At 36.1% G+C, this 24,884-nt stretch overlaps 1 long non-coding RNA gene across 1 annotated transcript in view; it reads right to left on the bottom strand.

Annotated features, from left to right (window-relative positions):
- LOC128086605 (uncharacterized) overlaps window positions 1-215 on the bottom strand; it is a 30,840-nt gene extending 30,625 nt beyond the window's left edge. Inside the window, exon 1 of the long non-coding RNA XR_008209433.1 lies at window positions 178-215. This is a non-coding gene — a long non-coding RNA (uncharacterized LOC128086605). The remainder of the gene's footprint in view (window positions 1-177) is intronic.
- Between the last annotated feature and the right edge of the window lie 24,669 nt (window positions 216-24,884).

Below are 24,884 nucleotides of genomic sequence, written 5' to 3'. Positions count from 1 at the left end.
ATACCTCGCTGTTAAGACTGGACTCACTTTACCAATTAACATTTCACACTCTAAAACACACTGCTCGATTAACAAATGTACAGTTAGAAAAGCGGCGTGGTTAGGACAGTATTTTACAGATTTATTGTTAGAAAGATTACCATGGTGGAAAGAGACAATCAGAAATGAAATGCTCACCCACATCCTAGGCTCACAGTAGGAAACTCCAAAAGAAGGGATCTCCAGAAAGAGATCCTTCCCTGCTGACAGTCAGACCTTAAATGGGGTCAAGGACAAGTGCAGCCAGGCTCCACCTCTTCTGGTCACACATTTGAATTGCCTTCACCTGTGCTCCCGTGGTAGAGTCCTTGCCTCAAGTGATCAATCAGGAGTTCAGGCTAAGACTCAACAGTTCCCATACACACCCTTATCCCTAATAGGAAGAGAATTCATTTCTTTGACAGCAACATAGTGTTGTGGACTCTTTCTAAGCAGCAAATAAATCCATATAAATGTTGGTATCATAAGCATGAAATTCTGATGAGCTGGATATATAGTAGGCAGATGGTGTTAGTCAAATAACTTTGGATATGAAGTATGGCATAAACTTTAAAGCAACATGATAGTTTTTATTAGCTTTTTCCCAGAGTACTATTGCAACTTCCAAGTTTTTTGGGGGGAATTCTAACTGTCATGTATCTCTCCTCTCCAACTGGATGCTGTTTGAGGGAGCACATCAGGGAACATGCTCCTCATTCAACAATATAGCAATTTGGTTACAAAACAGAAAGTACTTTGGCTTTTTCAGTATAGTAGCAAATGCAGTCTTTCAATGCTAAATTAGGCATTGCATTGCATTAATGCATATTGCATTGCTTAACATTAATTATTTAGTCTATACTCCTCCTATTAACTATCCTCCATATTTATCCTCCATTTGGTCTGTCTGACTGTCTAGTTAATGGAGATTAAATTAATGGTTTAGTGTACACTTTTCCCCCCTAAACCTACAAAGGTGCAAAAAGCTAAATATTGTGTTACTTTACAGCGAAACAGATTTTCAAAGAAAACATCAAGAATAATGCAACTTATTTTTTAATTAAAGAGAAGAAAATACTATCCTTTATTAATATTAATATAACATTAAATAAAAATAGTAAATCTATTCATCAGTAGAATTTCATCAAATTGTCTTTTAAAGGAGATAAAGATCATTACATGCTATGTTAAGAGATGTCAAGAAGCTTGCCTAGTAAAGATGTCAAGAAACTTCACTTAGCAGCTGTTGTGCAATATAAGAACAGTGTTCATCTCCCTGACAAAGAAGTTCAAAGGCCTGACCAATAGGTAATGCTGCTTTTGTTCTACACTAATAAATTTGATTTTGTTACAACCCAAGTCACAACAAATCTGCCCCTGAAAAAAATTTCCCTCCTAATTATAAGCTCCCCTCAAGTAGTGGAATGCCACACTGAGGTTTCCTCAGAGCCTCCTCTTCTCCAGACTAAACAAGACCAGCTCCCTCAACCTTTCTTCATAGGATGGGTGCTCCAGCCCTCTGATTATCTTTGTGCTCCTTCTCTGGACCCACTGTAATTGCTTGTGCCTTTCCTGGGGAAGCAGGGGTGCGGGGGATAGAGTCCAGGTCTGGATGTAGTAACTCCAGATACTGCATAGATACAGATAAAGATACAGTCACCTCCGTCTCTCTGCTGGTCACTCCTCTATGGATGGATGCAGCCCAGGATACAGTTGGCTTTTTGGGCTGCAAGCTGGCTCGTGTCCAGCTTTCTATCCACCAGGACTTAGAAGTAATTCTCTGCAACGCGACTCGATGAGTTCTTACTAATGGAATTAAATAAGAGTTTGAATAAACATGGGCAGTTCTCCCATGCAGAGGTAAATGCATTAAAGTTTCTAGATTTAAAAGTTAAATGTTGAACATTTAAATTCAGTTTATTTGGTCATGGCAATATACATCATGAACTATATTTAATATTTCTTGAAACCTTCCAAAACTGAAACATCCTGGGTGAGGGAAGGAAATGCTATTAGGCAAGGGTATATTATTGTAAATGTTTAAAATGATGTGGTTGATTTACAGATCTTATGATTGAAAGTAAACAAAATATTCTAAAGAGGCTAAATAACCAAAAAAGCACAGCACTGTTTTCATTACCTTCAAGTCGGCCAACAATAACATCCCTTTGTCTGTTAAGACAGCATTATAAAGGCATGCAAATTTGAGGACTTGGGATGTTACTGTCCAGGCATGAAGGACACCCACAAAGGAAGATCAGGAAACATAAGTAGGATACTAATGTAAAGAAGAACATGCCAGAGGTTTTAAATAAATAAATATAGTAGAAGAAATAAAACATCCCTTGAAAGACAGCACAAGAGTATCAGATTTAGTGAACAACTGCACCAGTCAGACAACAATTCCAGGAAAGCATGGCTCAAACCGTATTTCCTATTATGCAAGAACAGGTGCAATTATAAATAAACAGAGCTTTTCCCCATAGCAATTTAAAAGTTTGTTTTTCTATCACAAAACCAAAGAAATTAAAAAAAAAAAAAAACACCATGCAGTTTCTTTCAAAGTCATGAGTGTAAGACCTCACAGACACAAATTTCACTATGATTTCTCAAAAACAGATTAGGCCACAAGAATTTTTCCATAGCTTTTAAGCACAGTGATGTCCTGTGTACAGAGTTTTCTTAATAGTGAATTATACTCGAGAATAATTACTTCATCATCATTGTCCTTTTTTTGGAGATATTTTTTGCTTGTCTTTTTTTCACGAGTCCAAATTCTCTCCCTTTAATGAACCTTCAACTCAGATTGAAATAGATCAAGAAATGTTAATACTTTCGCAGATGGAATATGAAGATATTTGTACAGATTGATGATGAAAGAACCCAAAGTATCTCAAAGTGTATATTTAGGAGAGATGCACTTAAACACTGAGCATGCTGAACAGGGGCTTAACAAAAAAAAAAGGGAATTTATGTCTAGAAGGAAACTCTGTAATTTTTGAATTATCCTTTTCCATCCTGCAAGATAATACAAGGCAGCCTACTACTGGAAAAAAACAAAGCTCTCTTTAATTTACTCCTGGACCAGAAAGCTACTACAAAGCAGAAGATACATAGAATCATCATCATAGAATGGCCTGGGTTGAAAAGGACCACAATGATCATTTGGCTCCAACACCCCTGGTATGTGCCATAGTTAGTTTCTGTAGTAGCTTAACACCTGTGACTTTCTTGGCACTTAGATCTTCATCCAGCCTAGAGGCAAGAAAATTTCATTGATTTCTCTGGTCTCTCCATTGATAGCTGACTATCATAGAACCATTTGAATTGGAAGGGACCTTTAAAGGTCATCTAGTCTAACTCCTCAACAGCAAACAGGGGCTTATACAACTGGATCAGATGCTCATAGCCCCCTCCAGCCCGGCCTTGAACATCTCCAAGGTTTGGGCATTCCCTATCCTCTGAGCATCCGGTGCTTCACTACTCTCATCATAAAAAACTTTTTCACATATCCAGTTCCAGTTTTTATTTTTTTTCAATAATAAAATGTAATGGAATAAAGCAAAAAAGAAACTGGAAAGAATTAATATACATAGACAAATAGAATGCTGACCAAATAACAGGAACTGATATTCCTTGATTTTGATGTGAACCTCTATTTCAGTGTGTGATCCATCATTTCATTATGAAAACAGAGAACAGCAAACAAACTCAGACTCTTCTCCCTCCAATTGATCATTTGGCTCACTGGTCAAATCTGTTTATAGAACAAGACTTTGCCCTGTATCTTAGTGGCTTATTTTCATTGGAATTTTTCAAAAGTATGAGGATATGAAAAAAACATTTTTTAAAAGAACCAGGTCTAACATCTTTTTATTCAAGTAAATATTGAATACATTCCTAAGAATAGCCCTTTAAATCTGGAATACATTCAAGAACAGTTACTTAACAGGCTGAAGAACAAATAACTCTAAATTCTGAAGAAAAAAATAAGTGACAGATTTGATCTTAATTGTATGGTAATTAATTCTTTTGGACTTTTTGATTTAAGGGTTTTCTTGTGAAGAAAGAAATCTAGGTACTGAAGAAGCTAGTTATAAACACTGCTAGTGACCGAAAGATCTGAGCATCCGACTGAATACATTCCAACCCCATCCTTAACACAAATGAAGGAAACCAAATATAAAAACAAATATAAAACATATAAATATAGTTGTCAGTGTACAACTATATTTTCCTTCTAGAAAATTATGTATATTTTTTAAACAACAACAAAAGGTTAGCATGCTTTAAATCTTTCTGTTCCCCAAATAGCCATCTGTATCTTTTCCAACCTACTCTTTGATGTTCAAAAAGTTGAGTCTAAATTGTGTCTACTGAATACAATGCACGTTCAACATACAAGCCTACACAAGTCGAATAAGATCTCACCCAATAAACACGTGTTTATGATGAAGAGTCCTTCCAACCAAAGAGCTGAGACAGATGGTATTAAGATCACTCATCCTGCATATGGGAGACCTGAATTCCAGCCACAGGTAAGCTGAAATATCTAAATCAAAAATACAAAAAAATTTCCCTCCTCTTTAGTCAGCATAATGACTATTCAACAGTTCATGCTACTCTTTCAGTCTTTATCAAATCAAGTGGAGGAATTGAGAGAGCTTAAATCTGACTACATAAGCTGAGGATTTTTTCCATCATGTTCCAAAACAGTACATGGGTTTTTACAATCTACTGGAGGAAAGAGGGGTCTGCCCTCCAACAGCAATTTTTTTCTTTTTTTTTTTTTAAAAAAGACTAACTCTTAGATTTACTTTACTAGGTTAATTACTATACTGATGCATATGTCAATAGATTTACGTGAACTGGGGAACTGCATTTTCCCTATAGAAACTGAAGCACTTTATACTCCAGCAGAATTCTTTTTCCAAAATTCAGATTCATAGAATCTAATGAAATATATTTGAAAGCAAATGTTTTATGCAAGAGTGGTGTATCATGTTCCCATTCACATATATTAAGTTGTATAAAATTCTAGTAAAACTAATACTACTTCTACATTTAAATTCACAAAATCCAAAGTAAATTTGTGATATTGCTAAGGTAAAATGCTAATTATCTTCATATGGCTATGAGATAGAAAGAACACACTGTATGCTCAAAATATTTATCACACTAATCATAAACTATAAAATCATATTCATTTTATAAATCTCCATTATGTAAATATAAATCTGCATTAGGAGGACATATATGTACAGGATCTCAATATGTATACAGATCTGCATATGTAGAGAGAGAGAGATTGTATAAATCAGCCAAGTTTTATTACAAGAAATTAAGTTTAAAAAAAAAACAGGCACAACTTTAGCAAATGGGGGAAACTGAGAAAACAATCAATTAATTTTTTTTGTTTGTATTAGACTGAATAAGTTTTATTTAGGTGACCACAAAATATTTCATGGGTCTGCCTCATTCATTGTGCAGGTGAGGTGAATTGTATTTAGTTGGGTGCCTATCTCAAATTTTGTTTACATGCTGTGCAACCTTAACTTATAGCAAACAATTCAAACATTCATTGCAGCTGAAGTTAATTATTTTTGTATTAATTTTTTTCTTTTAAGATATGGTTACATCACAAGGAAGGTAAAGAGACATTATGCCCATAAATATAATAATAACAACCAAAAAAGTTATTATTGGCAACTGAGTGCAAATCTAGTACTTAATATAATTCAAGAATCCCACTTTGACAATTCTGATTTTTCAGGGACTATGTTTTGAGATCAGTACAATCAAAATTCTGAAAATTAACTAAGTTAAAATTTAAGTCTCTGCTTCAAAGCAAAGGAGCATGATTCCTCAACCAATTATTTATTTCAAAGAGAACTGGCCAAAAGTCTGTTAGCAACTTGAAGTTAATGAATAACAACTTTTTCCTCCCTGAATTTATAAAGCAAGAAAGCACATTTTAAGCCTCAAATGTGCCTATTCTTTAATTGAATACAAGAGCTTTTTGCAGCGGAAAATGGAAAAAGGATACTTTGAATGTGGGAACCATGCTACTCTAAATATGGGCATCGGTGCTGTTCATAATGATCCAAGTATTTTTTGGATTAAGATTTAGAGCAGTTTAGACTACATTTATGATAATCCGCTGAGAACATCTGTGTTTCTCACTGGGACAAAAAATAAATGCAGATCTCAGGCTTGGAGAACAAAGCATCAATTCGTATTATATATAGGTGAAAGGTGTCCCTGGAAATGGTCACAGACACAAGAAGCAAGTGTGTAGAAGGAAATGGCTACAGGCTTTTTAAACTGTTTTCTATCCTAGTCATACAAAAGTGAAGTATAAAAAAAATTAGCTTGGACTCCTATGATGTATAACAGGAAATTTGGCAAGACACAGGTCCTTTTTGGGAGAAAATTCTATTTAAGTTTTGCATCAGAATACTGCTCTGAGCACTGCGTTCCAGGCACTGTTTCACCTAAAAATTCATCTATTAATATTATTATTTTTCCTATTTCTTTTCAAAATTCATCCCCAGTCTTTCAAGTTTTCAGGGTCATAGATGCCTACATGAATAAACAAAGGTAACTTCACTTTTTAAAAAATTACTTTCAAGTCAAGAAAATATAAATTGGTAAGATGAATAAGGAAATACAAAATAATGTAGGTGGATGTTTCCTTTGAAAACAGAGGGGCCAAGCCAAGGTCCTAATTCGAGATTAATATATTTTTTGAATGCTGTAAAAATCTCTATTAACACAACTTATTTATATTTTCTTGCAAACATAATTCACATCAAAATTGCACTATTTTTTTAAATTCCAATCCTAACCTTCTCTTTTTTTTCTTTTTTAAGATGGGATAGACTTCCTTTCCACCCCCGCAAAGACCCTTTCCTTTATGTTCTCCAAAGTTTCTATGCAAACTGTACTTCAGCTATTTCATGATTTTGCAATGAAATTAGAAACTACTCCAGCGTTTTAGACTTCATAATATTGCTTTTGAAAACTCACAATATGCTTTTCCAATAGCTCCAGTGTTATTTCATCATTTCTACATACCTGCAGAAGTTCATTTTAACATTGCAAACATGACGTAGTATACAAGACCTTTGCATACTCACTCACTATTTTAGTAAGACATGTTTTTTTCTTTAGCATCACATCATAGAAAATTTAATGAAACCATTCGTGTCTAGAATATAAATACTCTTCATTAGGTAGACTCTTCCTAAGTTAAGTGTTCTGAAGGACTTGTTTGTTTGTTTTTTTGTTTTGTTTTGCTTTGATTCTTTAAAACAAAGACAGATAGCTGGATAGAGTCGCTTATAAATTCATGCTCTGCAATCATTCTGTGCTGAATTTCAAGCATCTCACCTATCATTTGAGAAATTATGGATAGCACTACCTCTAAGATGCACATAAAAGTGTTATTAATTTCATGCATGTAAGAATAGCGAAATTAAGAAAAATGAACTTCTGGGAGAAGTTAATTCAAATATAATCAAAGAATTGGTTTTGTCTGTAGACTTCTTAGCTTTAGCAGTCTAATGGTTCTCTAGTAGTTTAAGCCTAAATCAAGAAATGTTCAATATTTGGTAGGTAGATATTTATTGATCACTTCAACTTGACTAAGTGGATAGCTTAGAGTGTTTGTTAGCAAGTAACAGCATAAAGTTCTTCATTAGACTGCACTACCTGTTTCTAGCGAACAACTAAGACAGGATTATTTGTGCAATGCAGACTATGTTCATTCTTTTAGAGGCCCTCAAATCTTTTTATCTTCAAATATTTTTTCATACAGAAATCACATATGTTGGAATCTACGCAGAGACTCCTTCAAATTGCTTGATTCAATATTCTATGACTATTACATGCACAGTATGCAGGACCAACTCACTTTATTCATCAGAGTACAGCAAAGTAAGGAAATATATTATGTTTGAATCCCAAGAGAATGAAGTGCTTGGTTGCTATTTGTCATTCTTGACTCAGCTGCGAAGAATATTATTTCTAGTATATGGAGGTAATAGATGCATATTTGACATTCTGTGACATGAAAAGACTGGACTTGCAAAAGAATAACAAAACAAACAGCAAAACAAGACAGGAAGAAAGACAGACAGATAGAATGACAAAGACAGGCAGAAAGACAGTGGTTTGGACGGCACACACATACAGAGAAATAAAAAAGAGCTAAATCTCAAATCCATCTTTACATAGAGAAGAGTATAAAAAGATATGGAGACGGGAAAGAGAAATTTACATAAAAACAACAATTTTTTTTCTTTTCTCTTCAATATGTAATTCTACAGAAGAGTAGCAGAAATGAACATGAAGCTATGAGCTGCATGTAAACATCGGATGATAGTAAACTTCAGGAGCAGTCAACAAAATGAAGTGATTATTTACATTGTATGTTCTTTATCTCAGAATTAAATTCTAGTTAGATGTACAGGTAGGAGAAGCGTGTTCTGTTCCTACAAGTACAGAATAAAAACAGGGTTTGCACTGTTGTATTTGGGACTCTGAACAGTAATTAGAAGTTAATAGACTCGGCTCACTACACAGACCACACACACCCAAAAAAATTAAATAAATAAAAAGAAGGAAAGTCAGCTGCAGGTCATGGTAACATTGGATAAGAACTGGTGGATAATAATTGGCAATCTAAAATAAGATACAGTGAAGCTGAATAGCCATTTTCTAGTGAATGTTATTAAAATTTATTTTACCTTATTGTGCAAAGGAAACTGGGAAACTGTCTTAATGCCCCAAACATTTCACTTTTGAAATTAGATTAGAAAGATAGATAATTGGAGGAAGAAAACCTTTCCTTAATATTTACCCAAGATGATGAAAAAAAAAAGAAGAAAAAGAGTAGTAGAGGTCACATTTTTTCTTGCAAATGACACAGTCACTAAATCAGCACATGAAGTAGCCACTTTCTTCACACAGTCATATAAAAACACATGAAGTAGCCACTTTCTTCACACAGTCATTTTCAGTCATATGTTTTCTTATGCAAAATAATTTTTAAAAAAATTCATGGGGTTTTTGCCATCTCCAAATAAACCTGTAAGCTACTTTATGAGGCTGCCATATGTGGCCTTTGAACTTTGAGAGTAAATGTTAGGCCACATCCACAGGAAAATATAAAACAACATATATCAAAAAAAAATCAAATCTGTCTTCGGTGTAGTATGCCTCGAGAACAGGAGACAGAGATGTTCAAGAAATTGCAACAGGTAGCATGTAAATAAAAAGGAAATACGGCATGAAATAAATGCCAAATATGACAGAAAAAAAAAAAATGGAGAGAAACATGGAAAACAATGAGACAACTAAAATCATGGTAAACAGTGGTGAGAGAAAGGTGAAAAAAAAGATATCCTCCTTTGTTGGGGAAAATAACAATAGAAGGTCATTCTTTAGAATCCTTTCATGAAATAAACTGAATTTTTCAATACAGCATATACAGAAATTTAAATAATTATATTCAAACCTGGGACATAAAGCAAAAGGAACTGGCACAGAAATTAGACAAAGAAATTGAGTTGGAAAAGGTAATTATTTATTATTACTATATTTCCCCTTTGTATGCAACTGCTTTGGAGAATATTTCATAGCTATTGTTTCTGAAGGAGGGAAATGGCCAGCTAAGTGGATACTTACTTCGGAACATATTTAATCAACCCACCCACCAGTACAGAGATAACACCTAACACTCAAGTATTTAAAAGCTAAGTACAAAAAATCATGACAACTGTATTGCATAACCTGAAGAAACAAGGATCATAATCGTCTGGATGAAGTGATTACAGAATTAATCAGACAGCTGAACCAGAAACCAAGCTTTTCATTGAAGGACCCCAAAGGTGGGACTCACTACAATGAGATCTGAATCTACTTTGATTACACTGAGAGTTGAAATCAGATGTCAGATCTTCAAGAGAGCTTTTCTCATACTCATACATAATAAGGCAAAAAGAGTACAACATACATCCTAGCTCCAAATTTTAATCATAACTCAAAGGAAAAGACATCATGAGATTACTATTTAGAATAATGTTAACTTTACATAGGTTTAAAGATTTAAAAACTATCTATTCTAAACCAAAGTAGTATAGGTAACAGAGACTGGTCAAACATAATCAACATGACTGGATGCACCACTTTTCTGTGCCCTAATTCTTGATTAGGATAAGGTCTGTATCTCTGTCGTCACACCTTTTATGCTGTTTCCACAGGGTATATACTCAAGTGTGGGCACTGAAAGAGAGAGATAAAATTCTCTGACAAAATCATCTATTTAGACAAACAGGAGATCAGGAGCCCAGGCCACTTCAGAGCAACATCTGTCTGTGTTTAGACTCTGCAACTGACTCCAGTTAGTAATTTAGACAATCTTAAGACAAAGCACTCTCTCCAGGTTTCTCCAACTACGACTACAAAGTTAGTTTTTGTAACAAACTTGATCAAATTTCTAATTTTTGCTGTGTAAAATTTGATAGAGTTTATCTAGTTCTAGACTGGAACCAAAACTTAAGTGGAATGTGTCGTTACTTACTATTCTACTGCAATTTCAACTATATTTTTGCGGTATATGCATCTTTTCAGACACTATGATACATGACTCCCAAATACATTACTATTAGAATACAGCCTAGACCAGAATGCAACTAACAGAAGTTGTTCAAAATCCTATGGCAGAGAGCCATTTTGTAAAAAACTAAGAATCAGGTAGATAGCACTTGAGGAGCTAGGCAAAAAATTGTACAGTAAGAGAATTCTAGGCTTCCTAGAATACTTATAACTACTGAATGAGCTCTCATTTGCTCTTTGGGCTTGTCAATCAGGAGCTGATAATGAGCATTTTCTTGAAGCAAATAACTATCATTATCAGAAACAAATGCTGTTAAACACAGATGCTTTTGTATCCCACCCTCTATAGATGTTGGTACCTTAAAACACGAGATCTTTTGAAGAAGACACAGTCAATTTTTTTGTCCCATTAAAGCTGCACCATAGTGCAAAAGAAGAAAAAGAATTGCGTTATGTGCAACCTTGCCATGACATTTGGCATCCAATCTATACAGGTTTTTAGGATTTCCAAGTTGCAGTATAGTAATAAATCAGACACTGTGGAGTCTAATATCTAAAGGAGGTACTCAAACACTACTTTAAGCTTCTGAAATTGACAAAAATTCAAGGATTTTAATCAACTCCATCCCATAATACCAAAATTCAGGTTCCATATAACAGAGGCTTCTTAATTAGTTAACTTAACTAGTTTAATGAGATCAATAAAAAGATTTGATATAGCTGATAACAGAGGAATGACATATTTTATCAGAAAAAGTACTTAATAGAGAATATGACAGTGGGCAACAGAAATTACTTTCAACTCTTAAGGAGAATAAAATAAATGTGACAAAGAACAAGAAGCAAAATAGAAGACTGCTTGCAATTTTCTTTAAGGCAAGAAATAGACATGAGAACACAAGCCACTTCTGAGCTGCATTTAACAAAACACAAACTACTTTGTGTTCTTACTGCAAAATAAGGGAGAGAGAGGATAAGAAGGAAGATGGAAAGATAATAATGTGAACATATTTTAGCTAAGTATTTTTTCTGGAAAGGCAAAACCTGATAACTTTGTTAGCAGCTCTCTCTCACTGTGAAAATTAAGAGAAAAAAACAGAACCAAGTTTATTTACTCTCAGTCTCCTTTTCTCTATGTCTGTACTTTTATTAGGCAGAGCTAGTACTTAACCTTCAGAAGTTACTGTGAACTTGTTATTTGTTAAGCGAGAGAGCTGAATTGTAGAAAATCTTTTTGATCTTACTGCCAAGGGTTCAGAATCGCTCTGTTAAGCATGTATACGTGGAGGAAAAAAAAAGAAATGATTGTTTTCCAGAGATTACTCTAAGCAGAAGTACTGAGAATATATTGGAAAAAAGGCAAGTTACATTAGAAAACATTGCTTGGGATGAGAAATAGAAAAGATCCAGAACATAAATCTTAAGAAAATATTTCTAATAGTTTAAGTTCTTGGGCTTTCTTCTTTCTTTTTTTTATCTTAAACCAGCAGGACTTTGTACTTTCTCACATACATAAGCCAGCAAAATATTTGCTTTAGGTATTTTTGAAAAATAAGAAAGGGGGTGGCTTTGGGTTATTTTAGCTTTGGTTATTTTTCCCTTTACATAAGTACAAATTAGTCTTCTTTCAGAAGACAGCACTGACTTTTTTTTTTCTTCTTTCTTTTACATGCTTTTCAACTGCACAAAGAAAACTTTTTTGACAAAAAAAAAAAAAAAAAGATAATAGGTAAGGAAAGAAGTATATATTTACCACTGACAATTCATTTTGAGAAGACATATATTTCATTTACTTTATATTTTTAAACATTAAAATATTCTAGCAGGATTTGAATAATCAAAGAGTCAGTATAGCGGAATTAAACGTACTTAGAAATTTCCATTACTTTGTTTCCATATCAAGATGACTGGACCTCAGTATTTTTCAGTTTGGTAAGTAAATACAAAGTATTACATATGTTTGTTCTATTGTTTAGGAACACACTCAATAATAAACCACAATTTGGGGTACTTTTATGCACATAAGGTCAAGGAAATTCCCACAGATTAGTACCAATATCACAGTGGTGATATTCTAAAGGGAGCTCTTTCTTGATAAAAATCTGGCAGTAAACTGCAGTGAAAAGACCAGTTTTTTAAATAGAATTCAACCTTCTGGCTATAGCTGAAAGAGATCTGATTTAATCAAGTAATCAATGGGTAGGTGAGCAAATAGAATTTTTAGCATTTCTGAAGTGATGTTTTGCTTTCTGAAAAAGAGCACAAGCATCTCAAATCTCTGAAGTATCTTACCAAAAAGAGATTGTCGAGATTCTGTATATTTTCTCATGCAACACTCTTCTTCTAAGCACTATTTTTCCCTGTGTTTTTCTCTAGACACTTTTTGGAAACGTAGTATTTCTGGCAAATGTGAAACTTATTTTTGATTGCCCTAAGGGAAGCTCATTCACTTGTGTACAGTTATGAGTGAATATTACATACATAGAAACCTATTCCCTCAGTTCCACTATCTCAGGCTAGTATTACTTTATTAAAGTAAAACTTCATCAAAATAAATATATATATATTAATAAAAGGAATTACAATTAAACAAAATCCAAATTTTCTACTTTTCTCCTCTGAGAAACACTGAGGTTTCATTTTTTGGTGATGGTTCAGAAACCATTGTTTTCATTCAGGAGGCAATATTCTGAGAAAAGAATACAGCCTTTGAATTGCACATCTGCAAATAAATTGATAGAAAATAACATATATTTAATATAAACAATTTGCAGTATTTTTCTGGTAAGTCCTCTATACTGGCACATCCTACCAAGTAAGAAAAAAAGTTGTTTATTATTCCACTATATTAATGCAAAGACATTCTATGTATGTGTTTATTTCTGCTTATAGTATATATTTGGTAGCAGCAAGAGAGAAATGAGGCTGGTCTAGAACCAGTAGCATATTACCATAACAGTACACTACCATTCAGTCCAAGGCTTTTGTATTCTTTGTAAGTAAATAGTACTAATTACTGAAAATCTGCCAACTCCAAGCCGAGTATGCCATGTTATTGTATATTTTGTTATAAACTGTGACATTAGACTATGCTCAGCATGTTTATCTGTGCTTTGGATTTCTTGAGGAGGAAAAGGGAGGATTTCATTATTTTGCCAAAATGAACCATTAGGGACCATTATTACGATTAAGGACATAATAAAAAATTTTGCTGTACCAGTCTGAATTGTAATAATTTCTTAAGTTTCACTCCACTCAGTTTATAGTCTTAATATTAAAATGAGTTACTTTTCAGGCACTGGCAGGTTAGCTCCCAGGATATTTTTTAAGATACCTGGCAAAAATAATCATAGAATCACAAAGGTTGGAAAAGATGTTACTAACCTGGCTCTATGCAATAAGAACGATATCTTTTTTTAGAGTAACACTCTTTGAATACCAGTGCAATACTTAGCATAGCAAATCAATGAGTTCATTTTCTTTAATGAGTTGTTTCAGGCTGGTTTCTCTAGACAATACTCATTGTTACAGAAATTATGACTGCCCACTTCTGCTGGACTCTGCCTAAACAAAATTAAGTAGATTTAGAAACAACTGTTGAAGATGAATGGCAGATGGACTTTCAATCTCTGAGCATGCTTCGCACCTAGAAAAATCATGTTTTCTATTACATTCATACACTCACTTTCTGAGTGATGATGCCCTCTCAGAGCTAAACTCTTACAGAGTAAATGATAGAGCCACACCAAAAATAAAGATGTCTTTTAACATGAATTCCATGGTTACTAAACAAGATCTCCTCATATTACTGAACTTCTACTTTTGTGGTAGATTTCTTTCACATTTAGTCATACAAACGTGAACTAATCTTCTTGAGATTCATTTATAAAAAATCAAGGGTAAAAAAAAAAAAGCCTATCCCAGGACATGATGAACAACCAATTGAAAGTGTCTATTTCTCTCTTAATTGAAAGAGGAGACCAGGTGGTCTACATTCTACATTCAGTGTGGTGACTAAATTCAGTCAGTTGGTCTGAAGACGAGAACTATTATTCATAGAGGTGTTCATGGAAAATAAGTGAGAAATGATCTTTCCTAATCCTTTTAAATGTCAACACTGTCAAGATTTCAATTTACTGAACATACTGATCTTGTCAAAAATAGGTAGAAAAGAAAAAGGGAAAGTTAAATCATAAAATCAATTATAAAAGTAGGATATAATGATTTGCACATAGAAGTTGATGATTCTTATCAAGAAAAACTGATTTTTTTGCTGCTTGCAGGAGTTTGCTCCTATGGCAGGAGTTGAAGCTATTGATTCATACTAAGGCCTACAGCACATGCTGCCAATATCGTGTCAAGTTGCCCTACTGTAATAAGACCAGATCTGCACACGTGCATTCATGTGCATCTGTGTGTTAGCAAGAGCAGGTCTATGTATGTTTATCAGCTTTCTTTTATATTATTTGAAAGTGCTTATATACAAGGACATTCTCTTCTTCATTTGGGTTATACAACTGTTAGATTAATTTATTATTTAACAGGTGTCTTTCTGACATGGTGATGTACGAACACTCAAAATGAAAGACTATTTTCAGCCTTTTCTACTTTGCAAAACAGAGGAACTTAAAAAGAGTTTGATTATTTGTTTTTGATTGGTCTGTTTTGTTCCATGTAAACTATCCTCACCATGTGGACAAGTGAGAAATAGAAATAGTAACAGAAATCAGACTGATCAATTTCTTCAACTGTTTTTGAGGCTTGATTTGGGATATTTTTTTTGTGATAATCGGTATGGTGACTTATCCAACTTCTCTGAGCTGTACTTGTAACAACAATTAACACAGCAGGAAATATGGTAAGTCAATGGTAATGGTACAGTTCAGAGTGAACTGTAAAGGACAATCATTACAGTTAAGCTCATAATAAAAGATTTTTTTTTTCTACCACTCTAGAGATTATTTCAAGGCAACAACACTGCTGATTAGAGGGAATGATGACTCCCAGTAACTGTGCAAGTTTCTAAAATCTGGCACTGAAAAAGAAAGTGGGAGAAACATATTTCTAATGTTTTCTTAAACAGTAAGCAGTTAATGAAAACAAAAATCCAAAACCAGCATTTTTCAGAATGTAAAAATGCTTGAGAGATGGAAAGTATATTACCTTCTATTTAGTGCCTTTCTCATACTGGGGAGCTTTACAAGCAGCAGCTATGGAGAGATCAATTTTTGTCTCAATTAATGGTCTGTATTCTTAGGAATGGCTTTTCTTGCTGATATGTTATCTCATGTGGCAAAACGAGATAAAAAAAAAATATTTTTAGAAGAAAAAAGACCTTAATGAGAGATAAACTCTACATGAGAGAAGACTTGGAGACTAACACCACAACACTAAAGTGATCCCTAATAGCTCCTTTGATCTTTCTCTATTAAACAGTTTTTTGTGGATGAACAAAGACAGTGGAAAGAGAATGGATTATTCTTTAAACACAAGTAAAGCAAAATAATCACATCAAAATACTTCAGACATTGCAGAGTATGAGATGCTTTGTCTGAAATAATACTGCAGAGAGCCACTATTTCATCTTCAATTTACAAACTAAATTTCCCTATTCTCATTTATTTGTGCTTAAAAAAACATATATCTACTTGCACTGATGCAAAGCTAATTATAAAGTCTTTTACATAGCAGTACTGGAACAGCACAGGCATACACAGTAGCTTCACATGATACTATCTTCAGAATATGATGACCCAAGAATATAAATGTTTTTCACATATATTAAAGCACATATGGAATGTCCCTTTCTGTCTCTACAACAAATTTCATAAGCCTTACTACACGCTTAAACAGCACACAGCCTTAGATACTTGTCTCAGCAGATGTTAAACAGAGAACCAACGCTTGAAGGAAGCAGAAGGGGACCTTAAGTATGCACAGAAGCATAGATGAATGGAGCTTGAATGTGATATGAGGCATAAACTAAGCTGCTCAGTGCCACTCTCCATGTATAAAGTTAGATAAATGTTCATGATGAGTAATCTTCGGATGAATATTTTTCTCCAGTTGGCACCGTGCATCTCTTATCTGTATAATTGGTCTCTGCAGTATACTCTGATGATGCCTAAAACACAGAAATCCTACTGAGATTGATTAAATTTCTATTCATAGAAGGAGTATGGAATGAGCAAAAGGAATTCTCAGGGTAAATAATAGTCTTAAAAATCAAGTTCGAGGAAGATGAATTTATCCTGTGCAACTGAGCAGAAGATGTCTTTCAGGCTTTATACAACTCACAGAAAGCCAAAGACTGCTCTGGGCATCCTTGTTGTTGCCTTTTAAAGAAAAACTGAATCAATTGTATTAAGAGCCATATCCCAGCTTGGTACACTGTCCAGCAAAGAGCAAGCACAAACTGTGTTCATATACAGATGCACTGAAGTATAAAAATTGCAAATTGAGTGGGAGTTTCAAACCTAATGTATAGCTATGCACTTACTCTGAAGTGCTCTTGGCAGAAAAGAATCAGGACACAACATTTATGTAACACCAAAGTACTTGTTCTTTGTTTTGTCTCTCGGTGGTGATGAAGAAGCATAATCAAATTTGCTGTAATGCAAAGTATATTCATCCATTCAGAATTATCTGAATTATCTGTCTTAGGAGTTTCCATTTGTGTGCTTTCCAGGATCAAGTATATTTGCCCAACATATAACAGAAATATTAGGGAAGTTGAACCCTCGTAATGGTTGTGTAGGTTATCTCCACCTCCCAGGGCAGCCTGCTTCAGTGCCTGACCACTCTTTCAGAGAAGATTTTCCTAGTCCTATCACCAGTTATGTGGGAGAAGAGGCTGACTCCCACCTCACCACAGCCTCCCTTCCAGTAGTTGTAGAGAGCAATAAGCTCACCCCTGAGCCTCCTCCTTTCCTGATTGAACAATCCCAGCTCCCTCAGACGCTCCATTTATATTGTGTCCCAGACCCCTCACCAGCTTTGTTGCCTTTCTCTAGACACACTTGAGAGCCTCAATGTTTCATTGTCTCAGTGTGATATTCCAGCATATCACAATCTCTGCTGCTCATCCTCTAACTCACTACCATAACCATAATTTTATAATGATGGACTCAGGATTCATATAACAAAAAAATATCTCCATGAGGCTACATGGACTCAACAAGATACAAAAGAGATCACTTCCACCCTCCACAGTCTGGAATATTAAGAAATATTTCAGGAGATATTTCAAGTTTCAGGTCACTGAATCACAGAATCGTTGAGGTTGGAATCTCTGGAGATAATAGAAGTCCAACCTCCCTGCTCAAATAAGGTAACTTAGAGCACAGTGCCCAGAATTGTGTCCAGATGTCTTTTGAATATCTCCAGGGTTGGAGATCCCACAATTCTCTGAGCAGCCTGTTCCAGTCACCCTCACAGCAGAGAATTGAGAGACAGTGTTTCTCACTCACTGTTGCCTGCCTTGGCTGATGTATATCCAGCAGCACTAATTGAGGATACAACAAGTGATTGTAACTTCCATTAGTATGAAATTCCCATCCTGCATAGAGAGTGCATTGTCATTAGTTTTAATGATTTATTCAACACATTTAAGAATATATCTGGTCATGGCTGCTAGTCACACCCTAGGGGTTCAACCCCCAAATTCAGTAATGCAATTTGTGTACTCTCAGATGATGAAAAATCAGTTTAAAAGCTTAATATGTAATAGTAAATTATATAATCAGATTTAGTCATTTGCTGTGCTCTAAATGTCCCAACAACAATCAGTACAATACATTATAACAGAAATGCTTCAAAAAGCACAAGACCCAACCCACTGACGTATGCCATATTTTAAATCCAGCCAGTAGAGACTGGGAAGATTACAAAGACAGCTTGATCTGGTCTCAAAATTAAAGCTCAGATTTAGAAACCAGGGGAAACCAGGGGTTCTGGGTTCTTTTTCCTTCTGGATTAGAAGCTCACTGGGTGAGCTTCACTGACTACATGGAAACTGTTTTTGCAATTCATTAGGCAAAATACAGGGATTTCAGCTCCCCATGCAATTCAAAGAGAGATCAGGAGTCTTTGGAAGGCGAATCCAACTTACTGAGAGGAATGGTGAGTGAAAAAGTATCAAGCACTCCTACCCATCCGCTCAATATATCTATGTTTCAGTCTCTTTACTGGGGAAACTGTGACTTTTTTATCACGCAAAGAAACTCAATGAAGCTAAAATAATGTTCAGAAAACTCTGAATACTACTAATTACATTCAGGCTTAACCTATGGAGAAGGTCTTACGGAGGAAAAACCATGCCTGTGATGGTCCTAAATGTGAAATCTTTGTGTCATTAGCTGTAGAGCAAGAAAGGGACAAATTGAGTCATTTTTTACCACTTCATGTCACTATTAACAACAGAACTGTTCCAAGCCATGTCCCCAGTAATGAAAACACCCAGGAGTTTTCATACAATTTCCACCCTACATAATCACCTAGATGACAGGTGGGTTTTTAAAACTGTCCCTACTAACATACATGCGTAACTCACAACCAAGGATGATTAAATAGGTAATGGGACAAGGCATAGTGTGACATTGTACTGAAAGATGAGAGGGCAAACACAAAGTATTCAAAGATTACTTCTAGCTGGTTATAGATTAAACAAGTCCCGCTATGCAGAACAGTGTTCATGTTACTTTAAATATTCTGCATAACTCCCATAAATCTTTTGTGCAAAACCCTTCTATGCATATATAGAAATGAATCATATCACATTATTGGTGGCCATGCATTATTTGCTGAGCACACCATGTTTTAAATTGCAAAATCCATTTTTATTTTCCTTTTCATTTGTCACCTTCCCACTGGATGGATGGTTTCCTGGAGCTTATTCTGTTGTATGTCTGACAATATCAAGTCTACATTCAATAAATTAGTATTAAAAAATGGGTATCAATGATTACATTTACATAAGGTCAGTGAACAAGAATAGGATACAGAAAGCTTAGTTGCTGTGGGTCTTTTGCTACAAACCTGTCAAAGGTTTCTTGTTAAGAATACACCTGCACAAAGAAGGGGGAAATAACTCAACTTTTTAGTGCTCAGATAATTTTCAAATAATTTTATGAATATTTGAACAATCTTGATATGAATATACCCTGAGTTGTCTGCCTTCTCACAACACAGCAGCATACTGCATAGTGTTAGCCATTCTGTCTCCTGCTGTAAGTCAGCCAGAGATTAGGTATTAATGGGTTTTATCTCTGAGGAACTCTCTGCTTTAATTCTGAATTACCATGTCATTTTAATCAGTGTATACATTTGTTATTAAAGCATTAGAAGTGATTGTTAGAAGCACAGCACAATGATTTATGTCACTTAGGTGTTTGGTAGAAAATAGAAAAGAAGGAACTACTTATAAAACCTGTATAAAGTAGAAAGGATGAGCATCATTTGCTGGACTAAAACATTCTTCAAGATGATAACAGAAAATTTGTAAATATTTAAAATTGCTGCAAAGGAAAGGGATTAACAGAGTACTTCTCTCTGTTTTTTCCTTGCAACATCTAGTATTATTTCCAGTAAGTATGAAATGCAAAGTTATTTACTGATTAAGGTCTCCTATACATCATTGAAGCTTAACATGAGAACACAAGGAATTCTCCCTTGATCGGGAGTAAAGCACTGACCTGATTTCAGCCCAATCAATTGCTTCCTATACTGCAGAACTTGGTGGTTCTCAGCCTTATTTCTCTGGGATCTCCAAACCACAGACAAACCCAGCCTCTGACCTGAAGAGATAAAATTATTAGAAAATTTAAGATGAAATCAAATATAGTGCAACTGAACAAATCAAGTATAAACAGTGAGAATTTAGGAAGTAGAAAGCACTTTTGTTCATAGAATAATTAGGTACTCAATTAATACATAGTTCTTAATAAGAGGAATTTTTGTTTTATTTTTCTAGTTTATAAAAATAATAAATCTGGTAGTTTTTTTCTGTATTTCATTTCATGCCATGCCTTGGAATCCCAAATGGAATAGCAAAGGGGAACAAAGAGGCCAGCCAAAAGTTAGTGCTTGTTGTGAAGAAAACAAGAACCATCCTATCAGACTGATGTCCAGTCTGCCTCAGACAGTGTTGTGTTAAATACACAAAAGTTTAAGAAAGCAAACTGTCGACACCTGATAAATAAATAGTCTGCAAGAAAGCATCAGTAGCCTTGTCATCCCTTAAGACATACTGCAGGATAATCAGTTACGTCAGATATCAGTTGTTAATTTTATTTTGAAATTACTTAGCATTAATTGGAAAAAAATCAGCCTGTAAACCCAATTCTGCTTTTCTAAATTTTACATTCTTCCAGTAGCAGTATTGAAACATGCTTCAAACTGGTACGGTTGTCACCTTTCATGCAAAGCCCTGTTGCACATTTTATGGCAGAGGGAAAACACAAACAAGAAATTTCACATTAAAATCATTTCTATTGCTAAGACCTTTTGAAGATAAATGCTTTCAATCATCCTTTAGGTCATCTCCTAGTCTCTGTCCTTTCTATTCTTGTAATGTGTAACATTTATTATATTTACATGACAGCTTTGTTTAAATAATATACAACATATAAAAACATAATACAAGAGCATTACTTAAAGACCAGCAACATGTACACAATGCAAACAGATTTATAGTCCAGGCAGATCTCTCTTTCTCTCAATGCCGACAATTATGCTACTCAATAGAAAAGAGACAGGGGAGGGACTTCTAATGCAAGCAATCCCAGAGACTTCCAGGCCCATAACTTCCCTGGGCTGGGCTCATTTCATGCAGTTCATAATCTATGTTTGAAAGGACTGTGTAGTGCTGAATTTAAACTTATGCTGTTTATTTGGAACTAGGCAATCTGAATAAAATGTAATAACTCCTTATCGGAAGTGAACTCTCTCAATTTTCTCTTCACAGTTGCAATTTCTGCTGCTCTACACTCCTCCACAGATGGTGACTCCACCATTTCCCTGGGCAACCTGTTCCAAAGTCTATTCCCTCTTTCAGAGAATAAATTTCTCATAATATCCAACATGGATGTCTCCTGACAGAACTTGAGTCCATTCCCTCTAGTCCTATCACTGTTACTTGGGAGAAGAGGCCAACACCCACCTCGCAACAATCTCTTTTCAGGTTGTTGTAGAGAGAGGTGAGGTCTCTCCTTAGCCTCCTCTTCTCCGGACTAAACAATCACAACTACCTTAGCTGCTCCTCATAAAGCTTTTTCTCCAGACCCCTCATCAATTTCATTACTCTTTTCTGGACAAATACCAGGACCTCGATGTCTTGTAGTGAGGGACCCAAAACTGAAAACTGTACTCAAGGTGCAGCTTCACCAAATCAGAGTACAGTTGGATGAACATCTCTTTGCTCCCACTGGCTGCATCATTTCTGATGCAAGCCAGGACGCCCTTGGCCTTCTTGGCTACCTGAGCATACTGCTGGCTCATGTTCAGCCAATCATCAATCAACACACCCAGATCCTTTTCCTCTCCACTTTGCAGACACTTTGTCCCAAGTCTGAAGTAATGCAAGGGTTTATTGAGGCCAAAATGCAGGACCCAGACCTTGATCTTGTTGAACTTCATCCCACTGTTCACAGCCCATTGATCCAACCTGTCTAGATCCCTCTGTAGGGTTTTCCTACCCTTAAACAGATTGAGTCTTCCTGCCAAGTTGGTGTCCTCTGCAAACTTAATGAGGGTGCACTCAATACCCTCATCCAGGTCATCAATAAAGATATTGAACAAGGTGGGCTCCAATACTGACCCCTGCGGAAGACCACTTGTGACTGTTTATCAGCTGGATTTAACTCCATTCACCATCACTCTCTGGGCTCAGCCATCCATCCAGTTTTCTATCCAAAAGTGTGTACCTGTCCAAGCCGTGGGCTGCCAGCTTCTCCAAGAGAATACTGTTAGAGACAGTGTTAAAGACTGCTGAAATCTAGGTAGAGACTATGGGAACAGCCTTTCCCTTACCCAACAGGTGGATCACAGAATCACAGAATCACAGAATCACAGAATCACAGAATCACCTGGGTTGGAAGGGACCTCAAGGATCATGTAGTTCCAACCCCCCTGCCTAGCAGGGCCACCAAACATCCACATTCAGATCAGGTTGCCCAGGACCCCGTCCAACCTGGCCTTGAACACGTCCAAGGATGGGGTATCCACAACCTCCCTGGGCAGCCCGTTCCAGGGCCTAACCACTCTCCTTGTGAAGAACTTCCCCCTAACATCCAACCTAAATCTTTCCTCCTTCAACTTTGATCCATTTCCCCTAGTCCTGCTGTTGTCAGCCCTTCTGAAGAGTTTACTCCCCTCCTGGGTGTAGGTTCCCTTCAGGTATTGATAGGCTGCAATGAGGTCGCCCCGCAGCCTTCTCTTCTCCAGGCTGAACAAGCCCAACTCCCTCAGCCTGTCCTCATCACTATGATCACTCGATCATAGAAGGAGATCAGGTTGGTAAAGCAGGATCTTTCATGCTGGCTGGGCCTGGATGTCCCACACCTGCCATGTAGTGGCACTCAAGATAGTCTGTTCTGAAAAACCTTGTCTGGCACTGAGGTCAGGCTGACAGACTGTAGTTTCCCAGATTCTCCTTATGACCTTTCTTGTAGATGGGTGTCACATTAACTAGTCTCCAGTCATCTGGAACCTCTCCAGTTGAACAGAACTGCTGATAGATGCTAATTTATAGAATGTGTATTGGATTGTGACAAGCAAAGAGGAAATATTTTTAAAAAATTCAAATTATAACCTGGGTTAAATTCTGCACATCTGGAATCTCTCCAATACTCTCACTGAAAAAAAGTATCACAGAATCACAGAATCGTAGGGGTTAGAAGGGACCTCCCAAGATCATCAAGTCCAACCTCCCCTGCCAAAGCAGATTCCCTACACCAGGTCACACAAGTAGGTGTCCAGGTGGGTCTTGAATATCTCCAGAGAGGAGACTCCACAACCTCCCTGGGCAGCCTGTTCCAGTGCTCCATCATCCTCACTGTAAAGAAGTTCTTGCACACATTTGCACTGAACTTCCTATGCTGCAGTTTCTGGCTGTTTCCCCTTGTCCTGTCTCCACACACCACTGAAAAAGTCTGGCCTTGCCAATCTGCTCCCCACACCTTAGATATTTATAGACCTGGATCAGGTCCCCTCTCAGACTTCTTTTCTCAAGGCTAAACAGACCCAGTTCACTCAGCCTTTCTTCATAGGGGAGATGCTCCAGGCCTTTCACCATCTTTGTGGTCCTCTGCTGGACTCTTTCCAAGAGATCCTTGTCTTTTTTGTACTGGGGAGCCCAGAACTGGACACAGTATTCCAGATGAGGCCTTACCAGGGCAGAGTAGAGGGGAAGGATCACCTCCCTCGACCTGCTGGCCATGCTCTTTTTAATGCACCCCAGAATGCCATTGGCCCTCTTGGCCACAAGGGCACACTACTGGCTCATGGCCAACCTATCATCCACCAGGACACCCAGGTTGCTCTCCGCAGAGCTCCTCTCCAGCAGGTCATCCCCCAACCTGTACCAGTGCATGCAATTATTCCTCCCTAGATGCAAGACCCTACACTTGCTTTTGTTAAACCTCATCTGGTTAAACACTTAAAGTAAACACTTAAAGGCATTTTTTAAAAGTAATTCCAAATTCCAATGTGCATTAAATTAAAATACAGGTCCCATTAGAGACATTACTAAATGCTATTTGCTATTAACAGCAAACTAACAAATAGTATGCCTGATCAATTAATGTGTTATTGATGTTTGACCTATACTAGATAATACCCAAACTTTACACAATAGTGATTAAAAGAATTTGCACCACCGTAATGAAGTTGGATTTATAATCTTATTAATGAACAAAAATGTTCTATTCTATATTTTATTTGATATGTTGTGAATAAGAGGCAGTTTTTATTTACTGAGTCAGGCCCCAGCAATGCCATCATGTTATCTTTCTTGAACAGACAGAACTCCTAAAACTGTAGAAAACATTATGCTATATACAAAGCAAGCATTTTATAAATAATTCACCACCTTTGGCTTCATGAGGTTTGTTAACCTTCAGGGACCAAGTGTGAAAGAATAAGAGAAGCAGGGTAGCTCAAGATCTCCAGCCTGAGAATCACAACCAGGCCTGGGTCCACTATCTGGCTTCAGCTGTTCACATCCCCAGAGAGGTGCCTAATGTCTAGGG

Source organism: Tympanuchus pallidicinctus, unplaced genomic scaffold, assembly GCF_026119805.1.
Source record: "Tympanuchus pallidicinctus isolate F22 unplaced genomic scaffold, pur_lepc_1.0 scaffold3, whole genome shotgun sequence".
In the NCBI taxonomy this organism is placed as follows: Eukaryota; Metazoa; Chordata; class Aves; order Galliformes; family Phasianidae; genus Tympanuchus; species Tympanuchus pallidicinctus.
This window is presented reverse-complemented; position numbering and strand designations above follow the sequence as displayed.